A 19424-nucleotide genomic window follows, 5' to 3' on the forward strand; every position below is an offset into this window, starting at 1 on the left:
GCCAAGCCCTGTAACTGCTGCCTGCTACGGCCGCGTGGTGGAAAGATTCCTGAGTCAGGGCCGAGGTGCTGGGTGACCCTAGCAGCGCCCGTGATTAGGTTGGCCACCTCTGAAGGCTTTGCAACGCGCGGTCCTCAGGGACCGTCCCAAGGCTGGACAGCGGCTCATCATCGCAGGTTGGATGGGCATCGGAAATGACACCTGCCACCTTCCGTGAATGGGGGGACCTAACAGAGACTCCTGCTTGTCAAGCCTGGGGCGCGTGGGGCCTGCTCTCAAACTGCTCCAGAGGAAGGAAATGTCCCCTCTGGTGGCCTTAGAGCCAGGCTCAACTATTATTACTCTCATTTCACAGATGGGGAAACTGAGGCTGAGTGGGGTTAAGTTGCTTTCTCAAGGGTCGTCAGCTCCAGAATACTGGGGCTGGGACCGTGTACTGCTGGTGAGGCAAAGTCCGCCTCCCGAGGGCATATTTACTGACCACCTACAACATGCCAGGCACTGTTCTAGGTGTTGCAGATACAGCAGGACAGGAGACAAAAAAGACAGGGTCTCTGGCATCATGGGGCGGGCTCCAGTCCTGTCCAACACCCCCTAACATCTTCATGTGCCCCTCCAGTCTTCTCTCTACCAGCTGAGCCCCCACCAGCCCCATCCCACGGCCACCAGGACCCCATGCAGAGCTCTTCCTCAAGCGGATGGTCTCTGACCTCTGTTCTCAGAACACTCGCCCTCCCCTTGCTCTGGATCCAGTTCCAGGGGTGGGTGAGGAGGTTTGGGTCCGCGGAGGTCCCTCGTCTCCAACAGGATACCCCCATGACGACGGCCTTCACACGACTCTGTCTCCAAACCTCACTCTCCCATTTGTAAATGAGGCCTTGACCAGCCAGCTCCCCAGGGCCCCCTGGGCTGGCGTTGTATAACCCCGATTCTGGTCTATAAATAGGTGGCCGTGGCACTGCAAGGGTAAAGCAGAGGGGGAATGTGGCACAGCAGAGGTTGCAGGCTTCTGCGGTGCCCCCCCAATGGGGGCTGTTCCCTGCTGGGCCACCTCCCCTGCCAGCCCCTTAACCTCCTGGAACCTTGCCTCCTCCGTTGAATGTAGAATGGGGAGACGGAACCGGGGACCCGCCGGCATGAGCATGGGGTACCATGAGAACAGTGACTGCCGACGAGGCCCAAGAAGCACTCAAGATGGGCCGGGTACGGGACGCAGCCACCAGACTTTCCATAGCAATCCCATATGGAGCAGCTGCCGCCATCATCCCAGTCTACAGGGAAGCCAGCTGGGGATCCCCCTCCATGAAGGTTAAATGACTGGTCCACGGTCATAAGGCCAGGCCGGGATTCAAACCCAGGCTGCCCGGCCTCCACGTCGTGCACTCAATGACCTTCACTAAGGAGGCAGCGTGGGTCTGCCTGACCAGAGCTGGCCTGCGGTGGACATAGCCGATGTCACGTCTAGAGGCAAGGTGGGCAGTGTGCAGGAGGGGGAGAGCTGGACCACCGCCACCCAGGGGCCCACTCCTCCCAGCCTCCTTTGGGAGAACCACCCCATCCAGCCCTTCAACCTTGATTTGGATACAGACATGGCAACCTTCCTGCCAGACTGGGTCCTGGGGGCATCCAGATTGCTCCCCGGTTGTGGGTAGAGTTGTGTCCCCCCCTCCAAAAGAGGCACGCTGAAGTCCTAACTCCTGGTACCTGTGCTCGTGACCTTGTTTGGACATAGGGTCTTTGCAGATGCAACCGGGTTGGGATGTGGTCATGCTGGAGGACCAGGGCCCTAAATGCAATGACTGATGTCCTTATAAGAAGACCCTGCGAAGACATGGAGACAGAGACACGGGGGGAGGCCAGTCGTGCGAAGACAGAGGCAGACGGGCGTGAGGTGGCCCCGCGCCAACAAGCGCCGAGGATTGCTGGCAGCCACCCGAAGCCGGAAGAGACAAGGAGGGATTCTCAGCCCCGCTGACACCTTGATTTCAGACCTCTGGCCTCCAGAGTGGGGAGAGAATAAATTTCTGTCGCAAACCCTCCAGCTTGTGGTCATTTGTTAAGGGAGACCTAAGACATGACCATATCACCTTCCCCTCTCCCCCCACGGCGCCTGGTTTGGCCTCAGCATCCGGGAACCCTACGTCCAAACGTGGACAGGTCGGGCCCTCATGCCGGCCAGCTGCAGACCCTTCCCTCCCCTTCCCCTGCTCTCTCTGATGGGAACGCACAAACCCTAGGACACGGGTGGTGAGCATCTCTGTGCCAAAGCACAGCGCTCCGGCCCCTGCACCCTAACTGCGTGCCCTGCTCTGGGTCCGGTTCCTGAGCTGAGCATTTGCAGCAACGCTGCGAGGTGGGCCCTGTTACCATCCCCGCTGTGCAGACAGGTAGACGGAGGCCACACGGGACAGAGCTGGATGGGACTGGGCTTGACTTCCAGCTTTATTTCTCCCTCAAGCACCTCCTTGGCCGGCAGCCTTTTCTTAGAAGAATCCTTGGAAAGAACCAGCACTCGAGATATCAGAACTCACACGGATAACACAAAGACCTAGGAGGGGGCGCCCGAGCGAATGGGAAGGCTCGGTGCAGGGCGGAGGGGCTGTAGGAAGTGCTCTGTCCCTCACTGTTCTTCCGTGAGCCTTCGTTACCCCTCCAGGCAGGTCCCGGGGCCCCGGGAATTACAAGGCCCAGGCGGGCATTCCGATCCAGCAGGGTGTGTAGAAAACAAGCAGCATCCAAACTTGGCCTGAATTCTCGATTCCATAAATAAAGCCCCAAGAGCCCAGTAAGGAGGTGGCATGGGGTTGTCTGGACTATGCCAAGTCCAGGGCTTTGCTCCCAGGGGAGGGGGTGTCCACCCAGGATGGCGTTCCATGCGCCATTCCTCCGTTCCTGCAGGAATGTGGCTCAAAGTCCACAAGGGTACGGATTCAATGAAGGAGAAAGTACTGCTGAGATTCACTGGAAGGGTTGGGGGGGTTCCATCTCCCCACGGTGGGGGAGGTACCCCTTACTGAGTGCTAGCCCACATACCCCCACCATAACCCTGCCCACTGGGCAGCCCCATCCTCCGCTCCAGGTGACACTGAAGTCCTAGGTCCTGATGTCACCCACAGGGTCACAGGCCAGTGAGGGGGCAGGGCCAGGGTGGACACCGGGGTGCCCATTCTAGTCCCTGGCTTCCTGCAGGGTGGACTGTGGACTGAATTTATCTGCCTGGAGGCCGGGGCCTTCCACACCTGCAGTCTGGGCAGGTCCCCGGCTACCCTCCCAGCAAGTACAGGTCCCAGGCCTGCGCCCACACTTCGCCCACTGTTCCAGGCCCTCGAGCCCTGGCAGGCTCAGGACTCCACCTTGCTGCCAGCACACTGACTCGCTCCCCGGATGTGACGGGGCCCCACCAGCCCAGAGGCTTCAGACGGAGCCCTCCGCCTGTAGGATTTCCAAGCTTGGTGTCCAAGGCCCTCCACAATCTGGGCACCGGCTTCCATTCCTTCAGTTACTGCTTCATCCCCACGCTGAGCCCTCTGGGCCGCTCTCTGCCACCGGCATCCAACCGGAAGGCAGAGTGACTGCTGGTGCTCCAGACTTCCTGCCTGCCTCGCACCTCCGGGCTTTTCTCCGGGTGCTGCCCTCCACGGGGGATGCTCTTCCTCCCTTTCCTCCAACGAATTTCTTCTCCGGTGACGGTGATGAGAACACTAAGGCAGCAGGGTGGTCTCGACTCGGGGCACAGGCTGCCTGGGCTTTACTGATGAACAGAGGTCCACCTCAAGCTGACTACTATTGTTTAACTGTGCCTCAGTTTCCCCATCTGTAAAACGAGAACCACGATAATACCTTCCTCCCTGGGTGATTCCCAAGGCTGAAAACGTGTCCACAGATGTAAAATGGGCCAGGCGCACAGTGGGTGCTCATCGGTACGCGCTGTCTTCCCTCTGCCTTGGGTTAGGATCTTGCGACTGGGCCTGCCTCCTCCATCAGACTGGATGTTTGCTGCGGCCCTGGCTGCGGTGTGCAGAGGTGCGAGGTAAATGCCACGTAGATGCAGACAGAGACTTTTCTTCTCGACCAGAGTTGGTTCAGGCTCCTTAGAGCCCTCCGCTGGACTGGGCCCAACCTTGGGCTTCCCATCCGTCCTTGCAGGATCCAGTTTGAGCAGGAATCCTGCTGGGTCAGTTTAGCCCCTCCCCACACCCTCCATATCTTATCAGTCTGGCCTGCCTTCAGCAAGAATTGCCTTGAGTCGGTCACAAGAGTGCCCCTTACCCCACTCACTGACCCTGGCCCTGCTCCTTGGCTGTAAGTTCTGCTTGCTGGAGGCGGAGCAGAGTCTAATTTCTCTCCCCCGTTGCAGAACCCTGTCCGCAGCTAGGAAATGCACAGGCTCTGAAAACTCTTTTTTCAGGCCACAAAATCTGGATCTGCCCTAATGTCAGGCTATTTAGAGTCCTGGTCTACCCCACTCTGTGTAGATCTAATGGCCCCCAGGACGCAGCCCTCATGCCTCCTGCAGGGTATCAACAGGTTGAATCATCATTCAAAAACCCAGTAGGAATTCCCACGTCACATCTGGCCCTGAGGGTCTCAGATAAGGGACAGAGGCTATGCACTCTTGGGAAGCTGAGTCACAGAGCTGGCAGGTGGCTGAGCTGGATTCCACTGGCTTCCAGAGATGGCCTGCAATTTAGTAGGAGTCCTGGAGACAGGTAACCGACAGACTCTGGAGAGTGCTCCCTGAGAAGCAGTCATCCTGGGGGCATTAGGATTCTTTTGCATCGAACCACTGAAAGGTCAAGAGGCTGGACGATTCTTACACCACCTTGGGCCCAGGGCCTGATCCTGGAGTCCTGGGATCGAGTCCCACGTCAGGCTCCCTGCATGGAGCCTGCTTCCCCCTCTGCCTGTGTCTCTGCCTCTCTCTCTCTCTCTCTGTATCTCTCATAAATAAATAAATTAAAAAAAAAAAAAAAGAATGACACAACCTGAAAGCTCTCTCCCTATGCATCTCCTAGAAATGCTGGATAAAAAGACTACATGCATAACTTTTGTATGAGCTTGTAAGAAAGTGAGGAAAATCACTAGAGGCCGGAATAATACTATCATTCAGATGGTCTTATTGCTACACTTAGATCACATTTAATGTTGATTTTCCTGAATAGTGCTTGAGAGATGCCATAATTCAACTCGGAGGGACATTCTCAGCGCCTTAGTGCATCGAGCCCCCTAGCGCTTCCAGCAACCTCAAGCATTGCTGTGCCCATTTCACAGATGAGGAAACTGAGCACATCCAGTGCTCATAGTGCTGGAATCCAAGCCCAGGCAGTCTCGCTCCCAGGCCTGAATTCTTCAGGCTTATGCTCCACTCACTGTGCTGTATCAGCATAATGGTTAAGTCATGGGAAAAGGCTAGGACTTAAAAGCCTGGATGTGACAGGAAGGTGAACAGCCCTGTGGGGCAGAGAGGGGGTGTTGAGACAGAGGGGAAAACCAGCAATCAGGAGGGGAGACCTGAAGCAAACGGGCCGGTGGGAGAGACAACGGAGCCCCTCATACAAAGCCAGGGCTCTCGAGGGGCCGTGCCCCTAAGAAATGGGGAGCAGAGAGAAAGATCTGCACCCTGGCAAAGAGAGATGACTGGGAAAGCTTGTGTGTGTGTACCTGAGCTCCAGGGAGGAAAAAGCGTGCAAGTCTCCTGGAACCTGCGGTCTGGCATCTGGCCTCCCAGAGGACACGGTGTGGCCGGCCAGGGGATAGCCTGGGGCTGCCCTCCAGAGCCATCCTAAAGGTGCCCAAGCCGGGCCAGGTGTCCACGGATCACCCCTGGCTGGAAATAAACTCACCATCCCAATGACACAGCACACAGGGAAACAGGCTACCAGGAGGGAAGGACAGCACACACTACAAATATCAGGACACAGCTCCCAAGAACTTGAGCCAAGAAACTAATGGGAAGAGACTGTAAAGTGAATTTGCATAACAGAGTCAGCTGCCTACTGGGAAAAGCCAGCATCCTGGGCATGGGATGGGTTCAGTGGTCCCAGCCTACTGGGCACCGGGCTAGGTGCTCGAGGGGACAGAACCCGGGGCAAGGGAACATCATGCAGTCCCAGTGTTGACTTCCCTCCCCATCATCCTTCCTCGATGTTCACATAGAAGTCCCAACTGAGGGACGCCTGGATGGCACAGCAGTTGAGGTCTGCCCCGAAGTGATCTTGGGGTCCCTGAATCGATTCCAACGTTGGGCTCCCCACGGGGAGCCTGCTTCTCCTTCTGCCAGTGTCTCTGCCTCTCTCTCTGTGTGTCTCTCATGAATAAATAAATAAAATTAAAAAAAAAAAAAAAAGAATCCTAACTGACTCGAGTGCCTGGGTGCATCCGGGAAAGGTGTTGAGCTCCAAAACGAAAACATCTGGCTCTCTGCAGAGTAGATGCGCTTCAAGATCAATCTGAGCTTGCTGCTGCTCCCGCTTAACCCAAGCCCAGCGGGGGGAAGTGATATTCATGGAGCATGGGGTTGGAGACATGCCATTCCCCCAATCTCACCCTATATCAGAGCCCGCTGAGCTGGGGTCCCAAGACCCTGGGTTTTTCCCTGAAAATGTCTGCCTAAATCCTGAATGGGAGTGTGCCTTTTGCTGGAGTGAGGGGCTTGGCTTTCACGGGCTTCTCCAAAAGGGTGGGGACTCCACCTTAAGGTCAAGCTGAGGGATGAGCACGGACCACCAGGATGGAGTGCCCGTGGTACCCAAAGATTTGGAGGAGGGGAAACATTGTTTTTGTGCTTAAATGCACACGGCTCTATAACAAATTAGGGAGAAATCCTCATGGATTCTGAAGACGACACAGGGAGCTTCAGTCATCTCACAGTTATGGGACCTCACTGGGTCCCCCTAGCAGACCTCCTAAGGATGCCCCCCGCCTCTCCCCAGCAGTTGGGAGAGCCGGGGAACCTGGTTCCAGACACCAGGGCCTTGGATCAAGCCAGACCACGGGCACACGGAGGGTGCTGCTCAGGACATCACCCGGGGACCTCTTCATGACAGCTCCTGAGGGGATCATCCCCTGGGCCTCATTACCAGGAAAACCTGCGCTTTCATCTGAAGGGTGTTCTTTTTTTTTTTTTTTGAAGGGTGTTCAAATCTAGTGAGTGATCCTCTTGTCCTCTTTGCTCTTGTTGCTGGGAAGCTCAGAGCCAAAAACTAGTCCATATCTCACAGGTACACTGGACCTCCTGGCATGATTTATTTTTTTTCCAATCCGGGTGCATCTTGATAACGGGTGTTACTTTGCGAGCATCTCTCCAGCGGCCAAGCACAGGCCTGAGGAGGTACGCGTGCAACCACACCATCGTAATTCCCTCTGGTGCAAGTATCACCAGCCCTACTGTAGAGACAGGCTGGCCAAGCAGCGGGAAGCAACTCATGTTCCTGTGGGGACACAGGGGGTCGGGGCACTTCCCGGGTGGCTCACCTGGCAGGGCAGCAGCCACACTCTGACTCCCTTCCCAGAGGTGTCAGAGGAGAGGGGGAGGGACCTCCCTCCACGTCCCCTGGGGTCCCTGAGCCCTCCTGCCCTCCTTCACGCTCCCCTCCTCACACACCTGTGTCCACGGCTCCTACTGCCCCCTCCTCCGAGAAAGTGGCCAGGTCTGGGAACCGACACACTGTCTAAGAAGGGCATTTAAACAAAAAACACCTGGCCCTCCTTTCTTACCAAAAAAGGCTATTTCAACACCGTAGCAGCAGGAAGAGACAGGAATCGGGCTTCCCGGGGAAGGATGCTGATGGCCCCGTTCCGACACAGCCTCCCCAGGCCCTCCTCGCTCTGCTGTTTCCCACAGAAAGCCCTGCCCGAAGGGCTCCTGGAGCTCACGGGGTCCAGCTATCCATGCTCTGGATGGGGAGCCCGAGGCCTCAGGCAGAAGTCCTCCTGGGCGCTGGGCATCCCCACCTCCCTCCTGGGGGTCACCCTACCAATCAGAGTTCCCACCCTGTTTTCCAGGGAGCGGGCTGCAGTTCAGAGGGCACTGGCCACCCCCCGGCCCGCAGCAGGGAGGGGAAGGCCGAGATCTGAACCCAGCTCTGGCCCGGAGGCTGAGACCATGAAGTCGTCAGTCATCGCGAGCACCTACTGGATGCCAGAGGCTGTGCGTGGAGGCTACCACATTGCCCCTCCCCTGGCGAGTCATGGGAGGGCAGAGGCGGAGGGGGCAGGGGGTGAGAAGGACAGCGATGCCCTCGGGGGGCCCTGAAGAGCCCTCAGCAGCTGTGACATGTTCAACAGGCCTGGAAGGATGACCTCGCCCAGCAGGGCTGGGTGAGCCGTGCCATCAGCAGGGGCTGGGCTGGTGCTCACCTGCCCTAGGTAACCTCCCAGCAGCCCACCCCGACAGGCTCTGGAGCGGAAAACACAAGGCCACAGAGGGGGCCAGGAGGTGCCCCTCAGGCCTCCCACTGCCCCTGCCGTGCCCAGACCTGGCCGGCGCGGGGCCGCAGGTGGAGCTCACAGACAGGGTCTCCCTCCAGGATTGGCCCCTGTGTCCCCAGAGCCCCGAGAGCGGGGCTCGGAGTGAAGCCAGGTGAGGGCGAGGGGCATCTCAGGGTGCCTCGGGGTGCATGGAGGTTACAGGAAGGCCACCGCCTGGGGTTTGGACCCCTCGAGTCCAGGGGCTGGGTCTGCTCCCCTCCCCAAGCTCTGCCGGCTTGAGTCTCCTGCCTGCTTCCACCATCACCAGCCTGAGAACTTGCACATGTCACGAGGGGATGATGACTGGACCTCATGGGGTCGTGGCGATGGTGGAAGGGGCCACTGATGTGAAGTGAGGATGGGGGCCTCTGGGAGTGCCTCCCACTGGGACGCCGAGATGAGGCCAGGCTCTGTGAGCACCGGGGTGGGGGGCACATGCAGCTTGCTTAGCTGGAGTCCCAGGGCCTGCCCCAAGCCTGCTCCCCCCCCGGGCCTCCAGCCCTCCTGGACCCGCATCAGCTTGGGAACCCCTTATCCCTGGGTTGCCCTCAGATCCAGCCTCTCTGGGGCCCCAAGAGCACGATGCAGTGACCCCGACCCTGGTGCTCATCTGCTGAGTCCTTTGAGCCAGGAAAGCAGGCTCCTCGGCAATGGCAGGAGCTTGTGCTCTCCCCACTTTCACTGCTGAGCCCAGATCCCCATTACTGGCACCCCTTCCATTCACGCTGACTTGCAGCAGCTGAAGGGGCATGCTCCTGGGCGGGGTGGGGGGTCCTGGGTCCTAGGGTACAGCCCGATGACCTGCCAGCCACAATCAGAGAGAGAGGGATCCCTGGGGGTCAACCAGGCACCCCAGTGACAGAGCCAGGGCCAGGACCTGATGGTGGACACCCCTCCTGCCCCCTGCTGTCCCGGAGCCCTTCTCCAGGAGGTTCTGGGCATAGGAGGACGGGCTTGCCCAGACCCCTGGCCTGGTCCCCCAGGGGCTCCTACTTTGGGTCTTCTTAGTGGTTTCTGGTTTTGCATAACAGAGGCTTTGGTTCTTTCTCTGCAGTTCCCAGTGTGGGTGGCAGATAGGGTGGGGACCCAGGTGACGTATCTCTGCCTTGTGGCACCTGTAAGCTACATGGCTCCTCGGGGCCCTGTCTCAACCCTTAGAGATTTCTCCACAGGAGGGGCAGGTGGCAGGAAGAAGGGGTCTGTGAGACTTCGCCAGAGATCCTGCAAAACCCTGCCCGGGGTGACCTCACCCAGCAACGTCTTCCCCAGGAGCCCCACCCTGGGGCGTATACACCTGCATTTGGAGGCACTGCCCAGGCCGCCTGGAAGACTTGAGAGTGGGATCTCTCACTACCACAGACATGCTCCTGACTCTTTCCTCGGCTGGCTCCTGTGGTCTGAAGTCCTACTTAGTGCTGGATGGGGCCTGCCTCCCCCACATTCCCCAGTGGGGTCCCAGGGCCGCGAGGGCAGTGCCAGAGGCCGTTTGTACTTCCCTCCTCTTCATTCAGTGAGTATTTCTTGAGAACCTAGCATGTGCCAGGCCCTGAGCAATGTGCTGGATTTGAATCTGACCTCGGCCAAATCTTTTACCCTGTGCCGGCCTTGGTGTCTACTTGGCCATCACCACTGCTCTGGGAGGAAGACACAATGTTGGGTGGGGGAGAGGGAGGAGTCCCCATTCTACCAACAGGGGACAGAGGACTGAGGTGAGCATGTCGCAGGGTCTAGAGCCCAGCATCCGAGGCCACACGCAGGGGGCCTGGCCCACCCCCAGCTGACCAACTGAACACGGGGGGACGGGGCCCTGGCTGGGGCCTGAACAGGCCTCTTCATCCTCCCTCCTCCCCTCTTGACCACCCACTGCCTATAGCACCTGTTAGCACACGCGCAGGGAGGAAGCTCACCTGCCTTAGGGACATTCTCAGCATCCCCCCTCCAAACACCAGGGCCTTTAGCCACCTGTTGGGTGCTTGGCCTTGGAGCCAAGAGACCCAGACGACGGCCCCCAACCTTGCCTGTCAGCATGGAGGAGGCCTTTCCCTTCATTGGCTGGTTCTCTACACCTTCAGGTAAAGCAGAGCAAGGCTCACCTGCACTGGCCCCACCCCCTCTGTGACTCGGTGGGCAGACCTCGCTGGCAGGTACCCATGACTGCTCAGGGCTCTTTCTGGTTGATCTTGTGAAATCTCGCTTGTCTCCCACGTCTGGGGGTTCCCCTGTTCCCCAGGGCGGCTTGTCCCCTAACCAGCCACCCTGGGTGATGCTCTGACCACAGACTACAGAGCAGGTCCCAGCGAGGACCCAAGGTGGTGAGCTTTATGATGGCTCCACCTCCGTGTATGATGCCGCTGGCTAATCCCCTCTCTGCAGATGACCCAGCAGAAGCCCCGGAGGCTCAGGAAGCCCAGAGCCAGGGCTGCAGGAAAGACCGGCTATTCTAAGTTGGGCTCTGGGGACAAATCTCGATTGAAAGCACAGCCCTGTCACTAACTGTGACCTGGCCTCAGTTTCTCCATTCTGTGAGATGGGGACCCAGCTGTGCCAGCCTCTCAAGGTCGGGGCAAGGATCTCATGGGCTCCTTAGTGCCTCCCCCAGAGTCAGGCTGGCAGGTGGAATGCTCAAGGCTCAGGGGATGCAGCTCTTGTGATGCTCTCGGGGGCACGCTCCCCCCTCCACCCAACGTCACTCAGGATCGAGTCCAGCCCTCTCCTCCAGGGTTTTACCACCCCTACCTCACCCTCCTCTGGGGCTCCAGCCCCGCAGCGCTCACTGGCCCAGCACACCTGCTTTCCTTGCAAACCTACCTGCCAGCAAGGTGCCAGCGATGCAAGGCCGACGGTTGGGCCGGGGCCTCCCCTGGGCTTCTGTTTGTGACAGCTCCATCACGCCACGGGCCTGTGTCCCGTCAGCCTCCCTCATCAGACTAGGTCAGGCCCATCTGGTGGAGCTAGAGCGGGACCTGTGACTTCGTGGCAATTGCCTCCCAGAGTTTAGCACACGTCTCTCGATGCGAAGTTACCGAATGAGCACCCGTGAACACGCCCTGCCACCTGCCGCCTTCCCTCCAACGCGTAAATGCCAGATTTGTCGGGTGGACACGGGGACTGACAGGGGCGGGGGGGGGGGTGAGTCACGGGGGGTCACCCAGCTCCAAGGGGAGGAACTCAGGCCAGCCCTGCTGACCCCTGGGGCTCTGCAACGTGGCCCCACCCCCCTGTGTCTCTCCTGGCCCCAGAAGTCCTTCCTGTCCACCTGAACGTCCATGATCTTTGCAGGTCAGTAAAATGGAGGCCCGGCCTGCGGAGACTTTTCCAGAAAGGCAGCGAGCTTCCACACGGAGCACGCCTTACAGCTTTACTCCTGTCTCTCACCCTATGTTTATAAAACCACACCAGAGTCCTGGAGGTCACTCAGTCACCTGATCCCTCCTCGGACACCCCTGGGGTCCTGCTCTGTGCCAGCCCGAGGTGGAGCCCTGGGACCCAGGGATGAGTCAGGCAGGGCCCCACCTTGAGCCTTGAGGGGGGGAGACTGAACAGATGCTCATGGGGCACTAAGTGCTGTGTCAAATATATGAGCAAAGATTCCAGGAGCCCTGCCCCATCTTGCCTGGGTGGATACAGGGCAGCCAAGGAGGCTTCCTGGAGGAGGAGGAAGAGTTCTAGGCAGAGGAACACACAGGGAGGCCGAGAGGACGGCAAGGCGGGGGGGCAAACGGGCATATGGGTGACCTGTGTGCACGGGCAGGCAGCGAAGGGCGACAGTGTCCCTGATCCAGCACCGGGTGGTGGGCTGGAGGGGTGGAGACGACCCCAGCCACCCACAGGTGTCCCATAAGTCGCTAGCATGTGACCTGGCTCCCTCCTCCCGCTGCTGGTGGCCAGCGGGGCTCCCCGGGAACAGGAGCTCGCCTTCAGCACCCTAAGCCCTGCGGAGAGGCTCCCGCCCTAGGCCAGCAGCTGTGCAAGGGCCCCGGGGCACCAGCGCTGGGTCTTCCCTGGGGGCGCTGACCACAAAGCCCACCGGGGCCTCTCTGGAAACCAGACCTGGTCCAAAGGCCGATGGATGCCCGGCGGGCTGGTGTGCAGATGTGACAGGAAAACAAGGACACGGGTGCGATCGTCACTCGACAGCGCACAGTTTACCCCCCGAGTCACAAGCTGGAGACCGGGGCTCGGAGTGGCGGGGCAGCCCAGCGGAGCTCACCCGCCACGTATGTGTGCGGTACGTGGGCCCGGGCGCTGCACCCAGGCCCCGACGGCTCCGTGGGCTCCCCCCACTGTGGCATTGGTGTCCCCCGCTGGTCCATGGAGCCTAGAACGCCGGCTGGTGGCCAGGGCACGAGCATATATTTTATGAATGAGTGAACAAAAGAATCTGCACCCCCTGCTCCTCCCCCCCGCCCCCCGCGGCAGTAGGAAGAAGCCATCTGCTACTGTTTTTTGTTGTTGCTGTTACTCTAAAAATCAAAAGCACAAACCCGAAGTCAGAGCTCTGTGTCGCATCAGGACGGACAGACACCCGGGCCCCCGATGCCAGGCTGGCATCAAGTTTGGCATCACAGGGACAGGAGTCAGAGGCCAAATCTCCACTGGGCCACGAGTGGCTGGGGGGGCGGGGGGGCCTGACCTGTCGCCCCCTCCCCTGCTTGCTCGGAGCCTTGGCGTCCCCACCCCTAAGCAGAGGTGCAAGAGGACGGAGGACCTACCTGCCTTGCCGGCTGCGGCTGCGTGAGGACTGAGGAGGTGGGACCCGCGGGGGTGAGTGCAGGGGGGTCACAGCCTGCTGGCCTCCTGTGCGGTGACCTTGGCCGCTGGGTAAGCTCTGGAGCCTCAGCACGACTGCACTGGCCCCACGGGCAGCAGAATGGCTTACACATTAGGAGGGACCCACAGGGCCAAAGGGCAGAGGGGCCCAGGAGGGCGCGGGCAGGTGGCTCCCCCCACCCCCCAGTGACTCAGCAGGACTCAGGGAGGCCGACAGGTTGAGGGATGGGAGCTGCCCCTGGCTGTACCCTGTGCAGGGAAGCCCAGCTGCCACTGTTTCTGATAAATATTTTATCACCGCTCACAGAGCAGTCCCCAGGAAGGTGCCTGCAGCCTCCGAGCCCGCAGAGCACCCCTTCCTGCCCGGACAGAAGGAAGTGGCTGGGTGGGGTGCAGGGTGGGGTCAGGAGCCCAGACCGCTAGCGCATTACTGTTCCGCCGAGACTTCAGGTCAGCTCAGCTCATGCTCCCTGAGCCTCAACCACACTCTGCCCCGCCCTGTGCCGGGTGCCGGGTGCCAGGTGCCGGGTGCCAGGTGCCGGGTGCCGGGCTCAGCCCTGCCCTGTGGACAGCTCCCATGTTCCCCTTCACCACACCTAGGGCGCCAGCCTCTGCCTTTTGGCCCAGGCAGATGTCCCATCCTGCTGGCCCAGTGCCATGCCACCTCCTCCAGGAAGTATCCCCAGCTTTCCCCTTCTTACTACGTGACCTTGGGCAGGCCCATCACCCTATCTAAGACTATTCCTAATGTGGAGCTGATGGTGCCCACTTGTGGGGGACAGAATGAGATCCTATAAATGAAGGGTCTCCCGGTGCTTTGTGGGGGACGGGACAAGACCCTATAAATGAAGGGTCTCCCCGTACCTCGCCCACGTGGAGACATTCTCTTCAGAGGGAGCTGAACATCAGGAATCCAACCAACAAATATTGAGCATGTCTCAGGCTGGCGCACAGGGACAACACAGGGCCTGGCTGCTGCTGGCAGGGCCCCCGATTTTACCGGGGCCACCAGACCCCCATGACACTGACACGAACACCAAGCATAGCAGCAGCAACAACATGACAGGAATCGCAGCTACCGCGTCTCAAGCCCTTGCCGCTGCCAAAGGCTTGACATCACATCCCCTGTTCACACCTCCCAGCAGCCCCGTGCCCTGGGGTTCTCATCCCCCTTCAGAACAGACTGGAAACCACAGCTCCCCACCTCTTCACGGCTGGGCTCTCCCCACTGTGGCCAAGGCCACGCTCAGGGTCTTCCCCAGCCTTCCCTCTCCACCCAGAGCCTACTGTGCCAGGGACCACAACCACCTACTCAAGTCCGAGACCAACGGTCCCAGGGACACATAAGGTAGTGAGCTCCCTGTCACAGGACATAATCAAGCATCATGTTTATTATCATCAACACGTGGCCTCAATGGCTGGCTCTCAGTCCATTTTAAGCAGACCCTAAGGACTGACCTGCTGTGTGACCTTGGACAAGAGACTGACCTCTCTGGGCCTTGCCTTCCTCATCTGTACATCTGTTAAACAAGGGCAAATATGTAAACCTCTGAGCTGTCTTCAGGTGCATCTCTGGGGTGGGGTGTGTGTTGACTCTTACGGATTTTGTAGCTTTACCACCTCCCTCCCCCTTCATAGGTACCAAGTGGGGTAGAAATCGAAATTCCCATTTCACAGATTCGAAAACTGAGGCCCGGGCAGTAACCACCGCTCAGACTCGAAGGGTCCGCGGCAGAGCCAGAACCAGAGGGCGGGTCTCCTGGTGCTGCATGGGGGCCGCCCTCCCCGCCTGGGTCCTCCCTGCTCCGAGCCTTTCTTCCTGGGTTCCCCCGTGGGCCCCGGGGGGACTGGTTTTCCTGGAGAAACTGCTCTGGCAACACACACAAGGTTTTTCACCAGTTTGGCCGATGGCACAAGAAGCAGGACCATAAGAAAACGAGGAAGACGTCTGCTTCCTCCCTGTGGGAGCTCCTGCCGTCCTCACGGTGCTCTGGCGACATCCTGTCATCCTCAGGCAGGTAGCGTGGGCGCGGTGGGAAGGGGACGCGCACCCCTCTCGCCAGAGACCCTAGGTGTGAGCCCCAGCCCCACTCCTGGGTCCGCTGCCCGGGTCTCCAGGCAACCGCTTGGCCTCTGTGAGCCTCAGTTTGCCTCTCTGTTCATGGGGCATGGCCATGATCACTGCTGGAGAAGTCCGCGGGTGGGGCCTGCACATGGAGGGGCTCAGGAAACGGCAGCCCCCCTTCTTCCTGGGCCGAAGCCCTGGAATCAGAACTGAGGACAGCACCACTGTGTGCTCAAACGAGCCACACGGATTTCCTTGACAATCCCGGCACCACCGCCCGCCCCTGGTGTAGACAGCCCATGGCAATCCCACGGTAAACTCCGCCTCGGGCCTCGCTGTGCTCCCTCGAGGGTACCCAGGGGCACGGGTGTCAGCTGAAGGCTCCTCTGGGCCAGGCACCCAGTCCTCCGGCCACCCCGGAGGTGGCCCTCAGCGCTGACACAGGTACCAATCCCGATAGTAACACTGGGACCAGTGCCGGAGCACGGTGGACAGAGCCACAGTACGCCCAGGTGGCTGGGCTGCTGCTCTTCCACCCGCGCAAGGGGAATGTCCCTCTCGGGGCCTGACACGGAGCCACGAGATCCTCGCCACACCCCTCGGCGCTGAGTGCTTGCAGTTGTCACCACGTCACAGATGGAGAAGCTGAGGCAGACAGAGGTCTAGTGACTTGCTGGGGGGGTGGGGGTGGGGGTGGGGTCAGGATTCGAACCCAGGCGGCCGGGGCACCACAACCCATGCTTTTAATCATCTCAACACTTAAGTCCAAACTGACCCAAGGCAGGCGGCAGAACTGAAGCTCAGAGAGGTAGGCGGCTTCTGCTTGGCCGCACGGCTCTTAAAGGGTGCTGCCACCTGTACAGCAGGTGGGCCCGACTCTGGGGTCCCCGGCATTGGTGGCCCCTCTCTGGCCCCGACTGGCTCTCAGCCATCTGAGACTTAGGGATTTCTGAGTCACCAGAGCTGTGCTCACACACCGATCTCAGAGGCCTCATCCCACTGGTGCTCCCCCCACTGAGACTCAGTTTTGAGACATTTAAGAGGGATGTGGTTAAAAGGCAAAAAGAGGGTTATAGTGTCACCAGGAAGTTGCCTTTTTGTTCCATTAAAGCCACGTCTTCATAGCAGTCCAAGACTCTAACGTGCATCTCCTGACGCAGACGTGGGGCACGGCTGGGTCCTGTCTTCTTCAGCAGGTACCCCAGGGCCACCCCAGGCCACCCCGGGCTGCTGGGTGAGCCCAAGGCAGGACTTCCTGACCCTGCCCTGTGACCCTGAGGAACAATGACCCCGCAATCTGACCCTACAGCTCCCCATTCAGATTGCACCTGGGGCCCCTCCCGTTCTGTGCGGCTCTCTCTACCTCGTGGGACCTCCTGTCATCTGCTGGGCCTGGAGGAGGCAGGGGGGACTGAGTGAGGGGATGAAGGCAGGAGTGAATGGCTTCCTGTCCCTCTATGGGCATCTTGGGAGCCCGCTCTCCTCACAGACGTCCCAGCAGATGATTTTGTTCATGTCCATGAACGCCCAGGACTCGGGGCACCTGGACAGGGCCCCGGGCTTTCTGCTTCCTCTCCTCGGCCCAGCCCCTCCTGGCTCTGCCCAGAGCCTCCTGGGACACCTGGGTGTCATCTTCCAAGGCCTGCCTCCAGAAAGAGCTGGCACCAGCGGCCCAGCCGGATCCCATGAAACGCTGCCCGACTGCCCAGGCGATCCCGCTCGACCGTCCCCAGGCCTTGCAATCCATCCATTAGAAACAAAACAACAACAACAAAAATCCATCCGCTAACCAATGTTTCTGCACAGGCTGCTTTCCCTGGTGATGAGAAATTAAGTCCATGCGGATGTCCCCATCACCGGATAGTTAAGGTGGCCGAAACCCAGAGAGTGCCAACCGTTCTCACAGCCTACGCCACGTTTGCGGCGGGCTTGCCACGTGTCATGCGTGGTGCCTCTTCGGGTCAGCCCAGACCCGTAAGGAGTAGGGAGTACTACGGTTACCAGATGGAAAAATGGAGGCTCTGAGAAGCAAGGTAGCTTGCCTAGGACCCCAGGGACAGCCGGCAGTGGCCCTGTGATGCTGCCTGACTCCAGAGCACCCCAGGCTCCCCCCCCCCATTTTAAACAAACGGCTGAGAATCTGAGAATCGCAGACCATTTGGCAGGAAAGACCCCCAGGGAGGCCATAACCTGCTGATTGAGGAGGACTGGGGCTCAGACAGGGGGAGGAGCTTGCTCAGGGAAACAGCAAGACCACCCCCCGGGTTGGGGTGCTCTTGGGTCCACCCCATTGCCAACTAGCCAGAGGGAGCCAGTGAGCTTGTGCCCTCTTCCAATGCCACCACTCAGCAGCGTTCACCCTTGTATGTGCACCGGGTGGAGGTGGGGGGTGCGTTGCACGGTACAGATTCCTGGCGCCCCCCTCCGAGGTCGGGACAAGAGCCCAGGAATTGGCATGTTATGAAGCACTGTCATTGAAGAGGACAATCTGGTGGCCCTGGGCCCCACCCCCAGAGCCCCTAGCTCACACCCCTCCAGAAGGGTGCTCCCAGCGGGGCCTGGGGCAGGAGGACTTGAGAGGCCCCAGGGAGGCCCCCCTCCCCCTCCAGATGCGGTCCAGGGAATAGCGTTTGGAATCCCACGGAACTCCGGCACAGCCAGGCTTTGGCCAAAAGCATCACTAATCACCTGGACAGCGATGGCCAGTCCATGCAGTGCTCCCGGCAGCTGTCGGCGGATCTCAGTGCTGCCCCACCGCTTGGATGGGGAAATGGAGGCCGCCCACAGGAAGTGGCCTGGCGGGCCAGGGCCAGGGCCAAGACCACACCCAGCGATCCCCAGGCCAGGGACCCTCCCCAGCCCAGCAGGTCTTCCCTACCTTGGCTCCACTGGACACAATCTTCGAAAGCGTCACGCCAGTGCACGGTCTGATTTTGCCAGAGGCCCGGGACCCGGACCCAGGCAGGTCAGTGCCACCTCTCCGGGCCGTGCCCAGGGCTCCCCGGTTCTGAGGGCACAGACCTCTGTGTGCTCCAGCCCTGGGGCCTCTGCCCTCAGATGCGCCTGCTGCCCCCCACCCACCCTCACCCACGCGGGGCTCTGTGGGGCCAGCTCCCCACGGGGAGGGGGGAGGAGGCCCAGGCCGGGGCCAGAGGGGTGGGGCCGCGCTGAAGCCGGACAGGGGGACAGGGGGACAGGGGGACGGCTGGGGAAGGAGGTGCCCCCGGCCCTCTACCATCTTTGTTCGCTCCACGAAGGGGGGCAGCGTGGGGGGAGGGAGGGCCGCCACGGGGAGGGGGCAGCGTGGGGAAGGAGGGGCAGGGAGCGAGGCGGCTGGACAGCCCTGCACCCCCGCAGACCCGCCCGCCCAGACCGAGACCGAGGGAAAGTCAGAGAAGAGACGGGAAGGGGGCGGGGCGGGGCGGGGGGCGAGAAGGGGAGACGCGGGGGGAGGAGCTGGGAGGGCGGGGGCCGGGAGCGGGGCCGCGCCACCCCGACCCCATCGCGGGTCCCCGCGCCCCGTCACGCGTGCACACACACGCGCGCCCCGCACACGCGCCCCCCGCCCCGCCCGCCCCTCCCCCCGCGGGGCCTCGGGGCCCGGCGCCGCCGCTCACCTCGGTCCCCGCCGCCGCCGCCGCCGCCGCCGCCGCCGCCGCCGCCGCCGCGCAGAGCCGGAGCCCGGGCCGGGGGAGGGGGCCTCGGAGGCCCCGCCCCGCCCCGCCCCGCCCCCGGGTGCGCGGCCGAGGCGACACCCGCTCCGGGAGGCGACCCGGGGGCACGGGCGCCCTCGGCGGATCCCCCACCCGGTGCACTGCGCAGGCTGGAGGCGGTGCCCGCGGGGATGGGGCGTCCCCTGGCCACCCCGCACCCCGCCCCTGCGCGCTCCCTTCCTGCCCCCCGAGCGCCCCCTCCTCGGGCCTCGGCCAGTGCGGGGCGCTGCGAGCGGCGAGGAGGAATCAGACCCCGGGACGCAGCCCCTGCGGCCGGGCGGGGGGCGGGGAGCCTCGGGTCTGGCGCTGGCAGAGGGGGCAGGGACCGAGCAGACAGATGCTTCCAGCGTCGGAATGGCCCAGCGCTGTGCCTCCCCAAGTGTGCCCCCCGCCCCCCGCTCGGCGGG

The 19424-nt window shown here is 61.0% G+C and overlaps 1 protein-coding gene across 4 annotated transcripts in view; it reads right to left on the reverse strand.

Moving 5' to 3' along the window:
- Nucleotides 1–19079, reverse strand: part of PRR5 (proline rich 5) — a 50994-nt gene extending 31915 nt beyond the window's left edge. The window contains exon 1 of one of the 4 annotated variants that reach the window (XM_041755208.1): nt 18922–19079. The gene's annotated coding sequence lies outside the window, so the exon portion shown is untranslated. Of the gene's footprint in view, nt 1–11277; nt 11509–13181; nt 13351–18182; nt 18853–18921 lie in introns of those variants that run through there. The other 3 variants (XM_041755205.1, XM_041755204.1, XM_041755206.1) reach the window with 3 other exon arrangements.
- Between the last annotated feature and the right edge of the window lie 345 nt (nt 19080–19424).

The sequence above is a fragment of the Vulpes lagopus genome, chromosome 5 (genome assembly GCF_018345385.1).
Source record: "Vulpes lagopus strain Blue_001 chromosome 5, ASM1834538v1, whole genome shotgun sequence".
NCBI lineage: Eukaryota > Metazoa > Chordata > Mammalia > Carnivora > Canidae > Vulpes > Vulpes lagopus.